This window comes from Manacus candei, unplaced genomic scaffold (assembly GCF_025592945.1).
Source record: "Manacus candei isolate 608988 ecotype Guabito, Panama unplaced genomic scaffold, ASM2559294v1 h1tg000049l, whole genome shotgun sequence".
In the NCBI taxonomy this organism is placed as follows: Eukaryota; Metazoa; Chordata; class Aves; order Passeriformes; family Pipridae; genus Manacus; species Manacus candei.
In genome coordinates, this window is record NW_026138097.1 from 17,716,335 (window position 1) to 17,725,332 (window position 8,998).

At 39.0% G+C, this 8,998-nt stretch overlaps 1 long non-coding RNA gene across 1 annotated transcript; it reads right to left on the reverse strand.

Annotated features, from left to right (window-relative positions):
* Window positions 1–3,810: 3,810 nt before the first annotated feature.
* Window positions 3,811–8,356, reverse strand: LOC127476512 (uncharacterized). The gene is made up of 3 exons (XR_007906660.1): window positions 8,286–8,356; window positions 6,234–6,390; window positions 3,811–3,931 (listed from the first exon to the last, which is right to left on the reverse strand). It is a non-coding gene; the product is annotated as an uncharacterized LOC127476512 (long non-coding RNA).
* Window positions 8,357–8,998: the final 642 nt, after the last annotated feature.

The following is an 8,998-nucleotide window of genomic DNA, read 5'->3' on the forward strand; positions in this document are numbered from 1 at the left end:
TCTGTGATTTAATGGATGCTTTCTTGTCTCTCTGGTACACAAAGAAAAGTGTATGTGAGCAATAAGATGAAGAGACAACATGTCTTTTCAGCACAAGTGACATTAAATTAATTTATACAAGACACCGGTCAAAACCAACTTCTACCAGTGAAAGCTCAAAGTGAGACTGAGCCTTTAAGGAGCTTTCCTTCTGCTTTCTGTTCACTTCACAGGACTGCTTCAGACAGAGATGCTTCTAACATTTTGAAGGCACACTACACAAGTACTATTGCTTTTAACATAAAAAGATCCATTTTGTTATAAGTATTTGCTTTTAGCAGCTCTGTTCCTTTGTGCATTCCTTTCCCAGGTAGAGTACAGGTGCTTCAGGGCAACTCTAAAGATAATTTTCAACAGTGGCTTAGGAACCTAACTACTGCTTTTCTAAACAACATGCTAGCTAACCAGACACACAGATGCCTGTTAGAATCAAGTTACTTCTGTAACTAATCTCATACAATAAACTCTCCCAGGCAGCTTATTTACAACCTGAGGGAAAAATACACCTTTGAAAATTGTTTTCTAAAGGTACTCTGGCTCACATTTCTCTGTTCGTGCTTGGGCTTTGTGGTATTAATTCTCATTTTTAAAAATGAGGGAGGTATCTAAGCTCAGGTTTCTAAAAGTACATAGGTGTGAATAGCTGCAGACGTGCACTGGTACGTCAGGCTTGCTGAAATCTGTACCTATGATTTGCAGCTCTCTATTTATCATTTACCCTTTGCTACTGTTGAAAGGAGCAATGCATAAAGACTTTGGCAAAGCTGTTCCTAAGGAGCAAGATTACTTTAGAAGGTGATTTGAGGTTCTTAATTCCCTTAGAAATGCTCCACATTTTTTACCTCAGGTCTACAGAAGTGTTTGTGTATCACCTCAAACCACAAAGCCTGATTTTGATTAGACTGTGGGTACCACTGCTAGGTTATTGTTTTAAGATAGCATCATGGAAAAACTTCAGTTATAACTTAATTAATTCAAACACTATCATTACTTTTGAAAGGAAGCATTTTATCCAAGCAAAGGATCACCCCTGAGTGACTGTATTTGTACTGCAGAACCACCACGGCTCTAGGGTTCAGCTAAGGTCTGCAGTCAAAGTTATTGCATTAACACTTATGTTATACTGCTGCCTACAGGTCCATATTTAAAATTAGGGTATTATGCTAACTTATGTTTAAACAAGGCTCCTGTTCCAAAGCTTAGAAAACAAGCAAGATAAGAAAGGTATCAGAGAAGTTGAACCCATTTTAACTTTTCTTGGTTATATTTGTGTATGTAATTGAATGCATTTCTTCCACTGCCCTGAAGCCACTACAGAGGGGCTGGTTTTGCAGTAGAGCTGTGTATGGGAAAGCAATTTAAAAGGAAGAAAGGGATTATGGTATTGTGTGTATCAGGGCTGCTGTGGAGGAAAGCACAGTGATACCTAGAATGGCAGCCCTTCACATAACAGACAGGTAGGGATCTGATGATTTCTCCTATGGTGTTTGTTGCAAACTGTGATTTCCACTTGTGGAAACTGCACATTTTCTAAAGCAAATGTATATATACTTTGAGGTTGGGCACAGACTATACAGAATGTCTTTTGCTAATTTGCAGTTTAAAGATCCTATGAATCTCAAGAGCTTGTCATGTTGTCTCTCACTATTATATTGAAAAAAAACAGTGACACATGCCACACATTTTATCAAAACCAGAAAAATCATTCTTCCAGAGGTTGAAATGGAGAGTGGTAGTTTTCCTCTCCAGTTCACGTACATAGGTTTTTTTTTATAACTAACTTTAATTGCTACATACATATTTTGAATTTTAAAATATTTTCTGAATACAGGAAGAAGACATTTCAACTTAGTGCCTGTAGAGGAGCCAGGCATTTCTGCAAGCACTTCCTCTTCTCCTTTCAGAACTGATTGATCTTGGCAACTCAGGATGCTGCTGATTTCAGCTAAAGTAACAGCAGCTGAAATGATTCTTCAATAAACTAGTCTATTTTTGCAAAAGGAAATTCCTTTATTTGAACAATTAGCAAACTGACATTTCCTAACATCATGTAAATTCATAGAAATGTTAGCATTTAGCACTCAACATCCTCTGCACCCTGGAGGCTGGATAAGGTATTAGTCATCTCTAATTAAAGTTGCCTTATGCCAGGCAGTCCCCAGTGACTGCCACAATACCGTTTCCTTTGTAATCGTTGGTCAATTTGTTGCAATATATCATCAGGATTACTGAATTATTGGTTATAATTACAGCTTCAGTGTCAATAGCAGTGTCACAGCAAGGGTAAGTAAACACTACAAAATTAGGAGGGATGGAAATACCTTTCTAGCAGCTACATCATATTAGTAGTACAGAGACCACCCACTGTAACAGTTAGGCACAATGATAAATTCCTACTTTGAGAAGGTGGAGTTGGATGTTTTCCCCTTAATGTACCGCATTCATCTCAGTGACATCCCCTATAAGTTCCTCTTTGATTCCTGCCCACCAGCTGTGGAGCATGCGTATTAGGTAGTTTAAAATAGCTAAAGCACAGTTTGCCAAACTCAATTTTACAGCTAACACTGTCAAACCATCCCCAAGGATGCACCTTCCAAAGGTCTATGAAAGGAACCTCCCAAATTCTGCAGCTCATTTTCCTATGGTGCTTCAGTCACCCTAAGTCCCATTTTCACAAATGGTCTGAGGGATCAGGAGCCCACAGCCTGTCAGACAGGCACCAATGCTTCATTCTCCAAAGGCCACCTTCTCAAGCAGTATTTACATTTGATTCCTGATATGGCTGGCAGGTTATGACCTCTTGAAGAATTCACCCCTTGTGTATTTTTGAGAATGGCGACACAAGGTCCTCTGTGGAAGAAAAGTTTGATAGAAGTGTCTACTGCTTTTCAAAAAAGAACATAGCATTTGCTGGTACTATTTTGACTAACAGGAGAGACACTTTTCAAAACTACTCACAATTTCAAAGGATGCCTTAATATGGGGGGGAAAAAAAGAAAAAAGAAGTATTTTTCTGCAGGTCAAATCCAGGACTTCCAGGGAATCCAAAGAAAAAATATTTCTGATAAGATATTTCAGGTTTTACACTAAAGTCAAGGTATGTTGGGAAATGGCCTGAGAGTTCAGTGTGTGAAAACATGACTTGTAAAGTTCAGCATATACTGCAAGAACCAAAATCTAAATAGGGAAGTTAGTCAGGCTTTTAACTTACCTGCCTAATCTCTAACCATGGACTCAAAGACTGAAGATGTAGCTCCATCTTTTAAATCAAGAAACAGGTCATTAAAATTCAGGCTGTACAACTAACATTGCACTCATTTAACAAAACAAGAGTTCAAAACATAAAAAGTTTAACTCCACATCAGAGACATTTCTATAAACCACAGACTTAACGAACTATCTTCCCTCCATAGGTTTCAAATGAAACAGGTACAGAGGCTTTCTTTGGTACAGCCTAAGCTTGTTCAACCAGGTGTGGGTTTCAATTAAGTTACCCTTGTGCAGGAATGTGAAGTCAAAGATTTATAAACTGTTTGTTTGTTTGTTTAAAAAATATGCCCGCAGTGGCCACACTGCTGAAACCAACAAGAATGGCTGCAGCAGCAACCCCGAGCCAACCAGTCAAGTCACAGCTCTACGTGTGTGCTTGTGGTCTGCTCTGACAGCCCATAGACTGACTCAGTGGAAAAAAATAAAAGTCTGTGGAAGCTCAAGCTACAGTGAGATGACAGGTGGCTTCTGAGGAAAAAAACTACAGCTGTAGACCTGCATCCTTTTCTGGAAATCTGGCTCAGTCATTTGTGGGAGAGAAGGTGTCAAGCAGAGCTGGCTGGTGACAGTGGAATAAGTCCATTCCAAAACTGTGCAGGCTTTCCAATTTTTTCATATGGTCCTGAAATGAAAACAAAAACTTTTCAAATGGAAGGGTGTGGAATTGTGTTGAAACATCTATTTCTGAATTAGAGAGATCAAGTTTTCAATCAGGTTTTCAGAACATACATAACCAGAGACCTCAACCTGGGATACAGAAAACTCCTCATTCATCAACACCAGCACCTCTGCAAAATGTTTTGGCGACCAAGAGGCAGCATATTTTAGTTTAAATATATTTCATCAAACATGTTCTGACCAATTCGAATCTTGAGATGACATTGTGTCACCACTTTGTGGAAAGATCAGTATTTTTAAAAAAACCTCGTAAAAATAAAGGACTGGAAAAGAAGCTGAAGAACAGCCAGTCACTCAAAAGACATTTGTCAGCAAAATTAAATATAAGTTCAGGCATATTCCATTTCATCACATACTGTTCCTTTTACGGGTGAGGCATTTAAGTAATTTCTCTATTTTGGAATGAGACTGCAAGACAAACAGTTTATCTTCAGCTTGGCAAAAGAAAGTTACATTAATGTCTATCAAGATGAAAGTGGTGCAAAACAGAATATTTTACAGCCTAAATAGTGACTCTGTTCTTCAGCTATGTATAAACCATTCTTCTCACAGGATGCAATCAAATGTCAGTGTCTTGATATGAGTTCCCAATAATCTCAAAAATACAAACCCATGTACTTTATATATGTATGTGTATACACACACACACATATATCTAGTATATAGTACATATATATATGTGTATATATATATGTGTATATATATATGTGTATATATATATATATATATGTATGTTTGCATGTACACACATACACAGACACAACCCACATCTGGAGTTCCACTAAAATATTTCTCCTACCTCCTCAATAACCACAGTTACAGTAATACCTAGAAGGAACAGAGCAGGGCTGAGGTCAGCAGTCTCTGATCACCAGTATTTGTACAAAGTGATTTTATGTTTCATTTGTACTAGAGATGAATATCAAGTTAGAATTTTTGCTCATAGGAATTTTTAAGGAAGAAAAAAATGGAAGGTTGAAAGATTTTCCCAAAGGAAGGTTCAGGGAATAAATGAGATCTTATTTATCTTTTTCATTATTTTTGCAAGTTGGAAAATAGGAAGAAAATTATTAATGTTGCTCCTTACACCACTGTATTATCAGGGACACAAGAGAGTCTGTATTATATTCTTTCTGCTGAAGTTAAAAAAAGAGGGCAAACATACTGCATAAAATTCAATCTACTCTTTAGTAAAAATATTATCACTGTTTCATTTTATGAATGCTACCATCTTTTAATCAAGATGATTTCAAACACGATGTACATTTTCTGTCAACTTTGAAACATGTTTCTATGAGAATTCATAGATTGGTTTTTTATTTATTTATTTCACAAAATGTTTTTATTGAAACAAATTTCAGCCTATTCTAGTTTGCATTCTGGATTCTTTCAAAATTCAAATTCAAAACTTCAAAGCAAGCCATCTCCACAACCATTACTTTTGTAGGATTTTGATCAAAGCCATGGAAATTCCTGGTTCCACCCCACAATAATGAACCAGCCCCGGTTTTATTTGAAATCCAGCTCTGAGGAGCTGACTTACCTATCTGGTTTGCAAGAATCCCTCTGTCTTCACCTGACCCAAGAGCATCTCCTCATAGCAATGTTCTCCTCCAACTGGAACACATCCACACTACACAGTCCCCATTCCCTCTATGTGGGGGGCACCAACGTTTGGCTGTCAACCTCCTGTTTACCAACCTTCTCCAAGATCAGAAAGCTCCTTCTTTCTGCATCCTGAAGATCAAGGTTTTTTTTTAACAATTCACTAGATAGCTGTGTTTGCCTAAAGAGACCCTCCCACTGCTCTTTTATCCTCTGAAGGCAGGCCAATTTTCAACTACAGCCTGATGGTTGCCTGGGTTAACCTCTGCTTTGTTTCATGAGGCTTAGAAACCCCAATACATCTTTCAAATGGCATGTCTGATCACCCTACTCTGGGAGATAAGCAAAAAATTAGAATAAGCCTCTCCAGGTAAGCACCAGCATGAAGGTGCCATCATTTTCCAGGGGGAATGCCTGGCAGGTTAGGAGATCGGTTATGATGGGGAGACAGAAAAGGCAGCTGTGTAATAGCACAGTAACAACACTGTTTCAATGCTTTTGAAAGGCAAGGCTGTGGTGTTGCATAATCACAATGTTTCCTTCTATAGGGAATTTGGGACAAATATCTTGACAGCACTTTTAACACTTAAATATTGTATGGAAGACATTTAGGTGGCTGTTGAAGATGACATCACTCCTACCTTGTTCTACTCAGCTTATATTCAAGTATTCTAGATTTGAATTTTCATGCTTCAGTTCATGTCCTTTGTCCTGTAAGTTTTCCTATTATTTGTAGGATTTGCATCATGCCAATAGCCTCTTCCTCCTCTCTACCAACTGTAACTGCATGCCGAAGCCCTGTGCAATAACAAAGGCAAAACCTGTGAGTTACTTCAACTTGTTTCCCTCATGTTTGTTCATGTCCAAATGCAAACTTCACTGCACAGAAAAATTCAGGTCTTGTAGTTGGTCCAGACTGCTGTCACCAACTAAATTGTCCTTTGAGTGAGGGGTGACAATCCAGAGCAGCCATCTGAGCTTTCCTAACTGATTCTGAAGACCTAATTATTCCTCTGAACACCTGGCTTTCCTGGGGCAGAAGTTACCCTTCCTAAACCTGGATGTATTCAAAATGAGTACAATTGAAAGAAAAAAGAATAAAACCCCAAACCAACCAACCAAAAAAAAAAAACAAAACAAAAAAACAAACAAACAAAACCCCACAACAACTTTTACCTCAGTGTTTTCCAGTGATTTCTTTTTTTAACTACAAAAACACAGGAGTTCAGAATTCACCACCAAATTCCCACCCTTAGGACTTCATTCTCTTGTGTGCCTTTCACAGCTTTCCCCCAAATCCTAAGAAGATATTTAACCATCTCCTGCTTAGCTCAATGGGATTTAGGCAGATCCTGCAGTATGCAGGATCCCAACTCCTTTGTACTGACAGCAACTAAGCTGCTCAGATTTGTTCCACAGTGTGTCTCGCAAAAGAAATTGTTTCAAGGTGTACAATGCATTTGCTGCCTGCTGCTGTTGGCAGAGTAAAACTGCCACAGAGCCGTGCCAGGGGAAGGAAGAAATAAAATCCCCTTGGGAAAGAAAAGAACACACAGGTAGAGAAGGGGGAGGGGGTGGGAGGTGTTGGGTCCCCCCTCCAACCTAGTCCTCATTTTGAAATAAGATGAACTTGTTGTTGGCACAGGGTTTGGCCAATCTTGCTGATCCTTCTATGTGTACCCTTACATCCCTGTACATGGATGACTTTCACACGCTGAGGGTTGTTCCTTGCCGTTCTGAGCCTTTGCTGTGAGACCTCCTTGTGAACGTCTTTTAAGAGCAGTGGCTCTTACTCCACTTCCTGAAATTTGCTGTCTAATGGCATGTCAAGTGAGGGCACCCAAAAGCCCTCAGTGTTTGGAAACACAAGTGACTGTGCAGAAGCACAGCCTTCCTGCAGACATCTACATGGCTGGGGGAAGAGGTGGAGGCCTGTCCCTCATTCCCAACCTGAAACGTGCCAAAGTGCTTTCTCACCTTCATTGATTTGTTGATACCCATTTATGGTACAAGAAATTGGACTGCAGACCTTGAGGCAACAATTTTAAAATCTATTAAACCCCTGCTTACCCCCATGCAGCCAAATCTGCCTGGAGTGTGCTGAAACAGTTTTGAAAGGAAGGGAAGCCAGGTGGGGGCAGTAAGACGTGCGATGGAGAGCAAAAGCCATGGAAGAGGCCTGAAGCCTGCCAGTATTTCCCTTGATCCCAAATCTTAAATCTTCTGTTGTACCTACCATTTCCCCAGGATATTTTTCTCCAGGTAGTGCAGCAGGTATACCCATGCTCACATTATAGTAGCAGAAACCAAATAAGACTCCAAATTTAAGACGTCTAAATGTTAATGCAATAAAACGGCTAGATACACAATTTTATTTTGCTCTGTTAATTTTGGGGTCATGCATGTATGAAACTTCCTCTTCTATAACTTCTTTCACAGTCTCCCACAGAGCTGTCCTGCAGACAATCCCAGCGCTAACAAAACAGTGCTGTCCTTTCTGAATGACAGCACCAATTCTTGTCACTCCTTTGCGTGGGTGCCTAAAACAGGCACTTTGTCTCTCAAAGTGTCACTCTCAAAAAATATTGCACCTTCCAAAGAATAAGATTGAATATCAAAAAGGGATAATCCCTAACAGATTTTACAGTTCACTTTAGTATACCATGGATTAAAAAAAATACAGTTTTTCTTACCTGTTTTATTGAATAGACTTTTTCAAACTATTTCAATGGAGCCTTTGCCCCAGAGAAACTGTTAGTTCCAAACCATAGTTTTAGGCAACAAAGCTCACTAAAAGACAGAAAAAAAATGACATTAAGGTTACAGCTGGTTTATACACTAGGCATATTTTCCAGCTAAGTTCTCTTTCATTTGATAATACAATGCTTCATTTTGAAGCAAGTTCTACTTCTTCTACTCAAAAAGTGTTACCCAATGTCACATAGAGACTATATTTTTCAAATATTAATTCACAGCATTTATTTTAAGGACATGTTTATAGAGGTTGAAAGGAAGTTCAGATAAAGTTGCTGCATTGTGGCAATATATGAAACGAATTGTTTTAATAGGAAAGAAGTTGGAGATAATCTCTCGGCCCTGTTTCCTTTACTGGTTAAACCCCTTTGGTCATGCCTGTGAGAGCAATGCTGGGCACTTTTGTTTATTTTTCTTTAATTGAAAATTTTTAACCCTGAAAGTAAAGTTGAAGGAGAAGAAACTAGTCCAAGGGGCTTTGTGCTATGCCAGCACGTGTCCTTTTCCAATTGCAGATACCTCGGTAAGCAAGTAAAGTGATGATATTTGCCTTTCTCCCTGAATTTCTGTGTTCCATTTGTTGTAGCCACCATCAGTAAACAGCAGATTGGCTTTGCTATGTACCAACTCCAGATGTACCAGGAAGATGCGT